The sequence below is a fragment of the Pteronotus mesoamericanus genome, unplaced genomic scaffold, assembly GCF_021234165.1.
Source record: "Pteronotus mesoamericanus isolate MK-2021 breed Mesoamerican mustached bat unplaced genomic scaffold, CSHL_Meso_final contig_25, whole genome shotgun sequence".
Classification (NCBI taxonomy): domain Eukaryota; kingdom Metazoa; phylum Chordata; class Mammalia; order Chiroptera; family Mormoopidae; genus Pteronotus; species Pteronotus mesoamericanus.
The window spans coordinates 33,050,814-33,065,535 of NW_026555105.1; the positions used below are offsets into that span (position 1 = coordinate 33,050,814).

The 14,722-nt window shown below is 33.6% G+C and overlaps 1 protein-coding gene across 1 annotated transcript in view; it reads left to right on the forward strand.

Moving 5' to 3' along the window:
• The window catches only part of MACROD2 (mono-ADP ribosylhydrolase 2), a 2,155,137-nt gene that overhangs the window by 393,699 nt on the left and 1,746,716 nt on the right, over window positions 1–14,722 (forward strand). The window lies entirely within an intron of this gene.

Below are 14,722 nucleotides of genomic sequence, written 5' to 3' on the forward strand. Positions count from 1 at the left end.
CACGGTAGAAGGATATTTATAAGATCACAATAGAAAAACATGTTCTTTTTATTTTTAAACCATCTGTATTAAGAAGTTAAAATGTTATTTTAATTATTGACTAATTATAAAAATGTTATAATTATGAAGGCTAGCAATCCCAAGTGTGAATATTTATTTGACAAATGAATAGAAAGTAAGTTCAAATTAAATAACTGGTTTATTTAAGGGAAGGAGAACAGGGATGCAAAAAGGTTAAAAAAAAAAAATTTGAAATAACCAGTACTTTTTCTTGGGGCTAATAAGTTATTGTTCTCTCTATATTTAGCTTTTAGGAAATGAAATAATTTTTAATATATATTTACACTATTTGTCTATATTCTTTAGAACCTAAAATATATTATTATATTTTCATACTTAGGGGACCCTCCCTAAAATAAAAAGTCTTAGAAAAATTGAATAGAATCCTTCCTGATATGTTTATGCTGCTCTGGACATGGGTTAAAACATAAACATCTTAAGAAGGAAAACAACCTTTCAGCAATGGTTTGCTTGTATTGAAATTATTTTATTTTAAATTAGGTACATGAATAAACACCAGACAATTAGAAAACAGACATTATAAATAAATGTCTGTTTAATTACCAGAATTATAGACTTATATTTTCATTTATGATTTTCATAAACTGCTTCCTACTATTTGGTCAGTAATTGCTTTTGGCCCACAAGTGTTTCACTTTTAAATATTGCTGGGAAGAATTTTGCTTTTATATTTACCTGGAGGACAATTTTATTAAACATATTATTTTATCATTAGAGGTTCACATCATTCTCCTTTGTATTTTTTTAACAGTTCCCATAAATGTTTGTTTCTGAAGGAAGCCAGCTAATTGTCTTTTCCAGGAGTATTTGATTATGGTCTTTTCATTAGCTTCATTTTGTTTATCTATTTATGGGCTTTGTTAATAGCAGTTTGACCTTCTGAGTTTCTCTCCAAGAATGAGTGGTATCAAAGTAGAAGGTGAACCCATGATAAGAAGCATATTGACCCCTGTTTTTCTATGATTGTACTTCTGCTGGCCTATGAGGACAGACCTATTAAGTCCAGGAATTTCAGAATTCTAATGTCTGTTGAAAAGCCAGTATCATAGAAATGTTGGGTAGCACAAGTTGAACTGAGGTGCAGCTGCTGAATTTTGGAGAAAAGGAATGGGGGTATAATATAATCTCTCAATAAACAGTGGATTTTTTTTCCTGTTACTGCAAAACAAACACATGGATTTAATTATTTTATGAAATAATTTTTTCTGGAAGCTATTTTCAGATGGTAGTTGGTTATATTTTAAAAAGAACTTTTTGCCTGGCCAAATTCCTGGGAGCTTATATCCATATTTAATCAGTTTTGTCCCCATTCAGGCAGATTCTAAACAGAAAAGAAAGGTAAATGGACAATTTGGTTATAGATATCTAAAATAAGGTGTACTGACCTGGTAGTTAGTTCTGAGCTTCCATTCTCTAGGCTGCCATTTTTTATATGACTTTTCCTATTTTCTGCTCTAGGCTTTGGTCTCATCACATGGCAAGTAAAGGCAGCAGGAATTTATTGAATGCTAATTATACGTTGTTGTTTGTTTTTTAAGATGTTAATTGAAGTGTAGAAGAAGGTAAGATATTGTGAAAAATGCAATCTGCACTGGCCGTACTGACTTTGGAGGAAAACTCTTTTTAGGACAGCCCTCTTCTGACCCTATCAAAAACATATATGCTTTTGCTGCCTCCATTTTTTTTAACATCTTTTTCTTATCAGCTGTCTAAAATTCTGCCAGCTGGAAGTGAATTTATAATAATATGTATCCCTTCTGAAATAATATGTATTGCCTTGGAAAGATTAAGAATTACCATGAGTTATTCCAGATCGCTTTCCTCCTTTGTTACCTAAGGGAGATTAGCTGCAATAAGGGGATGGTTGTACCAGTAGGAAGAGAAAATTCCTTCCTTCTTTTCAGCATAAAGATTCTTAAGGCAATTTCAGCATAAAGATTCTTAAGCTCTCATGGGAGGGCAGGGGCCAATTCTTACGGCAAGGAGCACTCAACTGAGAGAGGAGTAACCAGTGTAGTCTAATGTTCAAGAGCAAGGGTTTCAGAGTCTAGCATACCTGGTTCCATCTTGACTTTGCCACATGACTGCAGATAAATTACTAAATCTTTCTGAGTTCATTAGCTCAGTACCTGACTCATAGTAAGTACCCAGAAAATGGGAGCTGTCATTATTAAGATGAGGTCATCTGAGCTTCTGGGAAAAAGGGGATATTAAGGAGTTTAGAAGAGTACACAAAGGGAGGTAGGAAAAGGTCCAGGACAGCTTTCTTCACACTGTTCAAAATTTTCTTTTGAAGTAGTTCTGTAGCCAGGAAATGGAGGAGATGGGCAACAAGGAGATTTTGTTGTTGATTTTTTTTTCTTGTCCTCATGCATTTCATGACCTCATGTTCCCAGGCATTTAGAACTTAGTTGAGTTCTAGTAGACATTTTGGCTGCAAAAGGTATTTGTTGTTTTGCACTTGTTTTGTTTTGAGAGGATATGAGATGTTCCCTGATGAACAGAGGACACTGGATTTGGAATCAGGTTTCCCAGGCTCTGCCAATTACTTGTAATTCCAAGTGAAATCAACAACAAAAACAACCAACCTAACCCCTTTTACTATAAACAATACCCAGTTGAAGATGACTACAATGCATAATTATTTAATGAAATAATCCAGGTCTTCCAACCTGTCTAGACTTAAGCCACCTCACTTACTCATTTATTCACTGTACACAAATTCATTGAACATTACTATAAAAGAAGCTAGTAGGACTAGATGACCCTCAGTCGACCTCCAACTATGATATTGGTGATTTAAGATCTTAGAATGTATTAAACTTCTATTAAGTCTCAGAAAGAAACACTTTTTAAAAACCCTCACCCAGGATGTATTTATTGATTTGAGAGAGAGAGAGAAGAGAGAGAAACATCATCAGTTGCTTCCCATGCATGCCCCGACTGGGGATCGAACATACAACCTTGATATGTGCCCTGAAAGGAATAAAACCTGCAACCTTTTGGTGCATGGGATGATGCTTCAAACAATTGAGTCACCCAGCCAGGTCACAAAGAAACATTCTTGATGGTTTTGCTTCACCTCACCATTTTTCATGAGAACAAAGCCTTAAAAGGTGTGTGGAAAACAACAAGAAAAGAACAGCTAGGCTTTTGGTATATTCAATGTGTTGAGCTCTCATTACTTGAGAATTTTGGGTTTGCAAGTGCTTGAATAACCAACACTTACTGTCTAATCAACAGTTGGACCAACGGCTCATGTATCTGAGAAATTCAAATGTAATGTCTGGTAATATATGTCAACAAGAATGCGGTTTCTCTCTTGTAGTTTGCTGCGTTTTTCAGTGTTGCAGACTCCTCGGATAAACATATAATGGACCCATGGCAGCTCTGGCCTTTCCTCTTAGGCAGTAACAGTTTCACATATCACATTCCCATATTGCTATGTTCAAGGGAAGGGCAATCTCCTCCAGAAGCTCCTGCACAGAACCCTGTGATTCACTCTATCTCAGTGATTTTTCAACCAGTGAACATCAAGAATTTTTAAAACATGCAATACCTGATGATTTAGTCAGGGGCTGACCTCTCTTCCCTTAGATGGTCAAATTTAAAAAAAAGAAAATGACAACAACCAACACAACAATAGCCATTTGGTATGAATGAATCAAAATTTTACCTATATTTTTGTTATTGGCAAAAAATATATTTTTTGGTGGGCCACAGAATTTTAGTAATTAGTTTATGCGTGCCATGAGATGAAAAAGGCTGAAAATTGCTACTCTATATTATTTGTTTAAACTTGTTCACATGCTCATTCCAGAATGTATTACTGGAAGGTGGGGGGAAGGAATTTTGGTGAGCTGAAACCCCCTGGAAGAGCTGTAGGTAGGATTAACCCCACTTAAACACATGGGTGAGAGGGAGGAAAAGATATGACCCAAAGGAAAATTGGGTACTGTTAATTTGAGAAGGGGGAAATGGATGCTGGAGATTAGCTTATTTTCAGAGGATTTGGCATGCTGAAACTTGGGCATGTTTTATAAATTTATAAAATTGAAGCTGCTCTTTTTTCTTTCTTTCTTTTTTCTTCTTCTTTTTTTTTTTTGAGTTAGAGTTTCTGTTTAAATTGCCAAAGCATCTTTAAGAGATTTTCTGTTTGTAGACCCTCTCAAGTCTAGCCCAGTTTTTTTTCTGTCAACAGGTAGTGATGCATGTTAGGGCACATCAGTACTACATCTTAACATGAGTCTATGGGATGTTAATAAAATAGAGAGAGAGTGCACATTCAGCTATCTGTGATTCTGTGAAGTCAGGCCAGATGCTTAATGCACCAGTTAGAAACTGTACCACATCTTTCTGAACAATTCCAAAGAGTATTTGAGAAACAATTAGATTTCAGCAGGTCACAAATGCCTTAGAATACTAAAATGTTTTAAAAATGCTATATTAAACTGTTGTTCTGTTCCAATATTTGTTTTTTATTGATCAACACTTAAAATGTACCTAGAAACAATCACATATCCTTTTTAACTATATTTCCAAAACATACTGTACTGGAGTGAGATCTGTCATTACAGGACTCAAAACAGAAATCAAAGCAAAATCAAAGTGGTTATTTCTCTGCGTGCCTGTCTGTCTGCACACCTTCTGGTACACTCTTCTTTTCCCCTTAGGGACTGGGAGAAAGGTGATTGAAAACAAACTGAGAAAAAAAAGCACCTTTTTAGCTTCCCAGGAAAAAAAGGAGGAATTGTGGTTCAGAAGAGGATAGTGCCTAGCCAGAAGTGATGCGGTGAGGCAGCTGGCTTGTGCAAAACAGAAAGCTTGCTGATCCAGACTTTATTCCCTCTTGCGGGCTTTCATGTGTGGCCATGCATAGTATACAACTCCAGCTGATAGAGGATGTGTCCTTGGCCCCTTCTTAATTCGCCAGTGTCCTGTCATCTTTTTCTCTTGGTTTTAAAATGCAAAAACGAAAAAAGATAAGAGAGCCTTTTAAAATGGACCTTGGAAAAAATGCGAACATGAATCTAGCAAAGTGAGCGAACTCTCCCTCTGATACTTTGTACATGGCCCTGGGAAAAGAACTTCAAATCTCTGAGCCTAAATTCTCTCATTTAAGGAGGTGAATATATAGCCCCCACCTCATTTTGCCATTACAAACTTCAATATAGTGGTGCTTGTAAGAGCTCATTACTAAATCTGAGAAAGCACTTAGCAAAACAGGGCTAAAACCTGTGGATGGTTTCTTTTTACTTCATTGTGATGAATGGGGGCAGGATCAGTTCAAAAGGCACACTCTACAAACATTAAATTGATCTGTGTGTTTTCACAATTTATCTTTGGGAATGAAACAATTTGAGAAATGCTTCTGCTTACTAGTCCTGTATCCTCAAACCTTGAGATAACAGTATCTAAGATTGGTTCTGAGCTGTAATTACAAATCAAAGGATCAATTCCTTATCCTTGGAAATGATTAGTATAAAACACAGCTTTGGTGGAATGGCTAACAGTAATAAGAACAGATCAATATACGTCTGAATATTGAAACGTGTATTTTACTAGATACCATACAAGAGGATTGCTCAGAAGCCGTGCACGATTCCCTCCATATAGCTAGTTACTGCTCTTAATCTTGGCCAAAGCTGTCATCGCTTGCTAACCACCTTTATTGTTTCACTATTTCTGGAGTATTAGTGCTAATTTAAGTACACAAATAGACTTTCAGAGAAGAATATTTCCTGAAATTATTGTCAGATTTTTCTTATTTATGGAAACTAGTACTGTAGGTCTCCTTGTGTTTAAGATGATCTGTTTTAGGGATTGATTGCTAATTCCATACAGTCTAAATTACTTAGGTACATAAACACATTTAATGTTGAAAGAAACATATTTAAAGTAGAATCAAAGACTGTTTAATATTAAATCTGTTTGTAAATGACTATGGAAATTACCCCTCATTGACATTGTCTAGAAGAAGCAGATTTACTACAATTAATATTGCTTTCCCCTGGGAATTGGTAAGAACTGGTTATTTTGAAGATCTTTTAAGGGATAAAGTATTAGCAAAAAAATTACATTTGGACTAAGTGAATGTTTTATAGTATCATCTATTACAAATAAAAATAAGTTAAAACTTAAGTCACATTTACCATTGAGAAATTTTCTGTAAAATATAAATCTAATTTTATTTTATGAGTATGATTTATGACAAGTATGTTATATATTGATTAAACTATGTGTATAGTCTCCCTCTGCTTCACTTCCTTCAAACTTTGAGTGTTTAAATTGGCTAATTTAAAAGTGTTTTATAATTCTTTTATTAGTTAAGATTTTATTCCTACTGTTTGACATTTAAAATGTATTAGTTATGAATTTATAAATGCTTTACTAGGTTTCCTATGTATGTTTAAAAATTAAGATCTAAACTTAACAAATTTTATTAAAAGAACACAAATTTTGCCCAGATTTATACTTTAATGAACCCTTATTCTTATTTTTTTAAATTAGGGTGAATTGTAAAGTAATATAAAAAGTACTACTTTGTAAAGTTAATAGTTTCTGTTGGGAGAACACTGAGAAGCTTTTTCGTAGTTGCTTAATTCTCATGTTTACATAGAAGCAATATAGAACTACTTGAGTTTCTTCCCATGCAGCCCTTCTTTGTTTTCTTCAGTGGCCCAAGGAACAGATTTGTCACTCTGAAGTGCCCACCTGTAACTCTGTTCTTCCCCTTCTTCCCTGGGGCAAGTCAGAAGTAAGCTTACCAGATCATATGTTATTGACAAAGAACAAAGCTTGTTGGCTGACTAAAGAAAGGGGAAAGGAAACTTTGAAAAGGGAAACTTTGAAAAAGGGAAACTTTGAAAAGGGAAAGGAAACAAGGAAACTATGAACTACAGATGTTTGATGTTAAGAATCCTAATGTAACATTGTTTTTTTAAATTTATTTTTATTTTTTATTGAATTTATTGGGGTAACATTGGCTAATAAAATTATATAGGTTTTAGCTGTACATTTCTATAATGGATCATCTATATATTGTATGTGTGTGTTCACAACCTGAAGTCAAATCTCCTTCCATCACCATTTATCCCTTACTTACCCTCTTCTACCTCTCCTCAACCCCTTTTCCTCTAGTAATCATCATACTATTGTTTGTGTCTGTCTTTGAGTTAAAAGTAGGATTTCTATCTTTTCAAAACATTTACTTTAATTTTACTTTAGCATTTTAACTCCAGTAAAAGTTAACAGTTTTACCCATATTCTATATATTGTAATTAAGTACAGTTATCAATATTATCATTATTATTGTTGTCATTGTTTGTATTATTTATTCTTAGCAAGAAAAATCTTCCTATCTTATATTTGGAAGAAGTTAGAGAAAATTATGTTTCATCATATGTGTTTCCAGTATACTTTTCTAACAGAATATAGAAATAGCTCTTGATAGAAAGTAGAAAAAACTTTATTATAGGAAGTAGAAGTGTTGTAACTGTAGAAATAAGTGATTATAAATACTAAGTAATTATAAGGAATTCTATATTATATTTATATATTGTATTCTTGAAAAAACAAAATGTTTTTAAGGAACTTTTAAGTCATACATATCTTCTTTTCTAAGCTAAACAATACAATATTACCATCTCCATTTAAAAATAGCCCTTGTCTAGTAATTGCATAGCAGGTGCCAGTCTAAGAACTTGTTATGGGCACTCTGAAGATGGTATTAAGGTAATATCTGTAGCTCTAAGAGAAGTAGATTCTATTTAGGTTCAAAGTGGTTACTTTTTAAATTGTTGTTCAGTTACAGTTGTTCCAGTTTTTCCCCCATTGCTCTTTCCTGCCCCACCCTCCCTCAGTCCCCACGCTGTTGTCATTTTATAATGCACTTTATCCAACATTTTTTTTTTTTCAGATTGGTTTTACTTCTAACTCAGTCCCTGAATTAGCTGGTTAGGAGGAATGGGTGGTGAGGTTGTCTACATAAGCTTTTGGTTTGCGAGTGTTTTTAGTAGACACTCAGAACAAAAGGGATGATAAAAGAGAAAGTAAAGAAGGCATTCTAACAAGGCCCTTGAAATTTGATGCCTAGTTTGCCCTGTGTCTTTCCGAAGGTTTTCAACAAATCTATTGGATTGTGAGGTATGCTATAAATAAATTTGGTGATTTTTGACTCATTTTCTGTTTTCCAAAGACATATAACTAATATTTAAAGTTGCTGTATCCACTCACAGATAGGTTATGGGTGGGCCAAAACCATCTCATGACATTTAGATATTGGTTCCTGAGCAATCCTCAAGAAAAAGACAGTCTATGTTGTTAGTCTATGGGTGAGAAGGTCAGGAAGAATTTAACCAATGGGCTATAAAACTGTCTCTGAAATGAGACTGATAGCAGATGAGGAGGGAAGTTTTTTGAAGAGCTATAAAGAAGAGAATTGAAGCTAATGAGATAAACAGCAGTATGTTAATTTGTGGGAAGAGAGTAAGTAGATTTTGAACTCCTTACCAGTTACTATGGTGATAAATGCAAGCAAGGAAGACAGAGGAAACATATGTTCACCTCATCATTCTTGTGGTGAATTTTAGGGAAGGATAGAGCAGATTGCTGAATAATAGAGGCCAATAAGGAAGACAGTCATTCATAAATTTGAGCATGATAGTAGTGTCAATATAATGAAACTAATATTCCAATAACAGTGATTATATGAAAAAAAATGTGGTAGAAAGCTAAGTGTAGACTAAAATAGTAAAATTTGATTGCAGGGGAAGGGAAAATATATTTAAATATGGAGACACATTACTAATTGGGTATTAAGGAGTTTGACATGACTTTGCTCATTCCCTTCTTAGGCCCTTCCAAGGAAGAGGTTTCAGGCATTCCAAGAGCTGCCAGGTGTGGGTTTCTAGGAGATGCCATGGGATTCCCCAGTTACTATCTGTTCTGCTTCTGGAAATGCAATCCATTGTCTGAGGTTGGGTGTTCAGGATGGTAAACCTGGCACTTGCAAAGAGAGTTGATATGACCGAAGGAAACCACAGCCACTAAAAATGGATATGTGTATGAGGCTGTATGTCAGTCAAATCACCCACATGTCTATTAGGAGTATAAGTCAGCTTTCAAATGTTTCTGGTTTGTTGCCAGAATGACATATAGTCTAACACTGTAATATCAGTGGAGGCAATGGAGTCATCCAAAATATAAAACCCAAATAAATATATAGGTTTTAGAACATGAAGTAAAAATACTTGACATTAAGGATGCATTGTAGTTTGTAGTAGAAAGTACATAAAGGAAAAATATTAAGAAAAAGTTATACCAGTTTAGGATGTGTCACTTACCTTATAGTATGCTAGTATTCTAACATACATTTCTGTTTTCACTTTGCTTTTCTGAACTTCATTTCTTCCTTTGACTTGTCCTTTATGAACAACATCCTTCATGAATAGACAAATTTCTTCACTTATCAGTTAAAGGAAACCTCCAATTATACTATTAGTCTCAAGGGCTGATTTGGGTGCATTATGTCCCAGTTGTATTTTTTCCCTCAATATCTCCAATGTTGGATGGTTACAAACTTATTTAAAAATAAATGAATATTGTTTAAGTGATAAGATAGAAAAATTCAGAACACTATGCTATTGGGAACCATGTAAACATTTTTTCCTCTTTGGGTGACATTGGTTAATAAAATTACATAGGTTTCAAGGGTAGAATTCCATAATACATCATCTGTATATTGTATTATGTGTTAACCACCCCAAGCCAAGTTTTCTTTCATTGCCATTTGTTTCCCCTTTACCTTCTTCTACCTCCTCCACCCCTCTTTTCCTCTGGTAATCACCAAATCACCATATTGTTGTCTGTGTCCACAAGTTTTTATTTCTTTTGTTTAATCCCATCATCTTTTGCACCCAATCCCCCTACTATCTCCCCACTGACAGCAGTCAGTCTGTTCTCTGTATCTCTAAGTCTGTTTCTATTTTGTTTGTTAGTTTATTTTGTTCATTAATTTCTACATATAAGTGAAATCACATGGCATTTATCTTTCTCTGACTGGCTTATTTCACTTAGCATAATACTCTCCAGGTCCATCCATTACTGTCCCAAAAGGTAAGATTTCCTTCTTCTTAATGGTCAAGTATTATTCCACTGTGTAAACATACCATATTTTTTATCCACTCATCTACTGATGGGACTTGGGTTGCTTCAAAATCTTGGCTATTGTAACTAATGCTGCAGAATATATGCAGGGGTACATATATTCTTTCAAATTAGTATTTTGGGTTCCTTTGGATATATCCCCAGAAGTGGGATCACTAGGTCAAAATGCAGTTCCATTTTTTGGGGGGTAACCCCATATCGCTTTATACTGTGTCTCCACCAATCTATTCACACCAATAGTGTGTGAGGGTTCCCTTTTCTCCACATCCTTGCCAATGCTTGTTTGTTGATTTATTCGTGATAGCCATTCTGACAGGCATGAGGTGATATCTCATTGTGATTTTAATTTGCATCTCTCTGATGATTAGTGACATAGAGCATCTTTTTATACATCCATTAACCATCTGTTATGTCCTTTTTGGAGAAGTGTCTATTCAGGTCTTTTGCCCATTTTTAAATTAGTTTCTTTGTTTTTTTGGTGTTCAGTTTTATGTTCTTTATACATTTTGATATTAACCCATTATCACCTGTATCATTGCTCAATATGTCCTCACATTCAGTCGATTGTCTTTTCATTTTATTGAATTTTTCCTTTATTGTGTAAAACTTTTTAGTTTGATATAGTCACATTCATTTTTTCTTTTGTTTCCTTCATCTAAGGAAAAAATATATCAGAAAAAAATATTGCAACCATAAATGTTTGAGATTTTACTACCTATTTTACTTCTAGGATTTTCATGGCTTTGAGTTTAACATTTAAGTTTTTCATTAATGTTGAGTTTTTTCTTGTGTACAGTGTAAGAATGTGGTTTAGTTTCAATTATTTGCACATACCTGTAGATTTTCCCAACACCATTTATTGAACAGACTATGTTTACCTCATTGTGAGTTCTCGCCTACTTTGTGAAATCTTAATTTACCATAATGGTGTGGGTTTATTTCTGAGCTCTTTATTATGTTCCATTGATCTGTTTTTATGCCAGTACCATGCTCTTTTGATTAGTATATCCTTGTAGTATAGTTTGATATCTTATAGTGTGATTCCTCCAAATTTGTTCTTCCTTCTTAAGATTACTGTGGCTATTCGGGGCCTTTTGTGGTTACATATTAATTTGGGGAATATTTGTTCTAGTTCTCTGAAATATATCATTGGTATCTTGATAGCAATTGCATTGAATCTACAGATTGCTTTGGGTAGTATGAATATTTTAATGATGTTAATTCTTCCTCTCCATGAACACATATATGCTTCCACTTATTTGTATCTTCTTTCATTTTTCTTATTTTTAGTGTCTTATGTTTTTCCAAGGACAGGTCTTTTGTATCCTTGGTTAAATTTTTTTATTAGGTATTTTATTTTATTTTTTTATTTTTGCAATTGTGAATGGGATATTCTTTTTTAGTTTCTCTTTCTGATAGTTCATCATTAGAGTATAAAAATGCAACTGATTTCTGGTTATTTTGTATCCTGCTACTTTACTGAATTCATTTATAAGCTTTAGTGGTTTTTTGGTGGAACCATCTGAAAATAATTAGAGTTTTACTTCTTCCTTTCCAATTTCGACACGTTTTATTTATTCTTCTTGTCTGATTGCTATGGTTAGGACTTCCTGTACTGTGTTGAATAAGAATGATAAAAGTGGACATCCCTGTCTTGTTCCAAATCTTAAGAGGAATGCTTGTAGTTTTTGCTCATTGACTATGATATTGGCTGTGCGTTTGTCACATATGGACTTTATTACATTGAGGTATGCTTTCCCTATTTTCACTTTGCTGAGTTTTTAATTATATAAATGATTGCTGGATTTTCTCAAATTCTTTTTCCATTTGTTAATATGATCATTTGATTTTTATCTTTCATATTGTTTATGTGGTATATCATATTTATTGAATCGCAGATATAGTACCAACTTTGCACCCCTGGATTAAATTCCTTTGATAATCATGTATGACCTTTCTTAATATATTGCATGATCTGGTTTGCTAATATTTTGTTCAGTATTTTAACCTCTATATTTATCAAGAATATGTGGGCCTATAATTTTTCTTTTTACTTTTTTTGTAGTGTCTTTCTCTTATTCTGGAATTAGGATAACACTGGCCTTATAAAATGAGCTTGTAAATTTCCCTCCTCTTGAATTTTTTGGAATAGTTTGAGAAGGATAGGTGTTCATTCTTCTTTGAATGTTTGGTAAAGTTAATCTGTGAAAACTTTTGGCCCAGGACTTTTTTTTTGTTTGGAGTTTTTTGATTATTGCTTCAGTTTCACTAGTTGTAGTCTGTCTACTCAGAATTCTGATTCTTCCTGATTCAGTTCTGGAAGATTGTATGTTTCTAGAAATTTATTTACTTCACCTAGATTGTCTCATTTTTTTTGGCATGTAGTTTTCAGTAGTATTTTCTTACAACACCTTGTGTTTCTGTGGAGTTAGTTGTTGCTTCTCCTCTTTCATTTCTGATTTTATTTATTTGGGTTTTGTCTCTTTTTCCTCGATGAGAGTGGTTGTAGGTTTGTCAATCTTGTTTATCTTTTCAAAGAAAGAGCTCTAGGTTTTATTGCTTTTTTGTATTTTTTTAGAGTTTATTTTGTTTATTTCTACTCTGATATTTATTATTTCCTTTCTTCCACTGATTTTGGACTTTGCTGTTATTTTTTAAGTTCCTTTAAGTGTCATATTAGATTATTTAAGATTTTTCTTGTTTTTTGAGGTAGGCTTATAATGCTATGAATATCTCTCTTAGAACTGCTTTTGCTGTGTCCCATAGATTTTGAGTTGTTTTGTTCTCATTTTCATTTTTTTCAAGGTATCTTTTGACTTCTTTCTTGATCTACTTGTTCACCCATTGAATAACATGTTATTTAGCCTTTTTGTCTTATGTGTGTTTTTCAGTTTTTTTTCTTGTGATTGATTTGCAGTTCCATACCATTATGGCCAGAAAAGATGGTTGATGTCATTTTAATCTTAAATTTATTGAGACTTGTTTTGTGTTCTAACATGGTCTATCATAGAAAATGCTCAATGTGCATTTGAAAAGAATGTATATTCTGCTGCTTTGGGGTAAAATGCTCTGAAGTTATCAATTAAAACTATCTGATCTAGTGTGTCCATTAAGGCCACCATTTGCTCTTTGATTTTCTGTCTGGAAGGACTATCTATTGATGTTAATGAGTTTTTAAAGTGTACTACTATGACTATTACTGTTAATCTTTCATTATGTCATCAAGTTTTGCTTTCTATATTTAGGTTGCTATATTGGATGCATAAATATTTACAAGGGTTGTATCTTCTTGTTGGATTTCCTCCTTTCTCATTATGTAGTGTCCTTCTTTGTCACTTAGTACAACCTTTATTTTAAAGTCTGTTTTGTCAGATATATTATTCTCCCAGTTTTTTTTTTCATTTCTATTTGCATGAAATAATCTTTCCATTTCTTTTAATTTTAGTTTCTGTGTATTTTTCATTCTGAGATGGGTCTCTTATAGACAGTATATATATACGGGTCCTGTTTTCTTATCCATTAGCCATCCTGTGTCTTTTGATTGGAGCATTTAAACCATTTGCATTTAAAGTAATTATTGGTAGGTATATATTTATTGTCACTTGATTCTTTTAACTGTTAATTTCCTTCCCTTATTTTTAAGACAGAGTCTTTAACATTTCTTGCAATACTATTTTGGTGGTAACATACTTTTTTAGCTTTTCTTGACTGTGAAGTTCTTTATTTCTCCTTCAATTTTAAATGATAGCCTTGCTGGGTAAAACAGTCTGTTGTAGGTTCTTGCTTTTTATCACTTTGAATATTTCATGCCAATCTCTTCTGGGCTGCAAAGTTTCTTTTGAGTAATCAGCTGACAGTCTTATGGAAACTTGCTTATAGGTAACTAACTGTCTTTTTCTCACTGCTTTTAAGATTCTCTCTTTGTCTTTAACCTTTGCCATTTTAATTATGATGTCCCTTGGTGTGAACCTCTTTGGGTTCATCTTGTTTGGGATTCTCTGTGCTTCCTAGACTTGAATATTGTTTTTCTTCACCAGGTTAGAGAAGTTTTCAGTCATTACTTTCTGAAATAAGTTACTGATCCCTTGCTTTCCCCCTCCTCCTTCTGGTACACCTATGGTACAAATGCTGGTTCATTTTATGTTGTTCCAAAGTATCCTTAAATTATCTTTATTTTAATTTATTTATTGATTTGAGAAAGAAAGAGAGAAGGAGGGAAGGAAGGAAGGAAGTAGAAAGAGAGAGAAAAAGATCAATTTATTGTTCCACTATCATTCATTGGTTCATTCTTATATGTGCTCTGGGGATCAAACCTGCAACCTTGGTATATCAGGATTATACTCTAACTAACTGAGCTTCCCAGCCAAGGCTATCCTCATTTTTTAAATTCATTTTTTTGAATTGCTTTGATTGGGTGTTTTTTCTACCTTGTCACCAAATCACTGATTCAATCCCCTATTTCATCCAACCTACT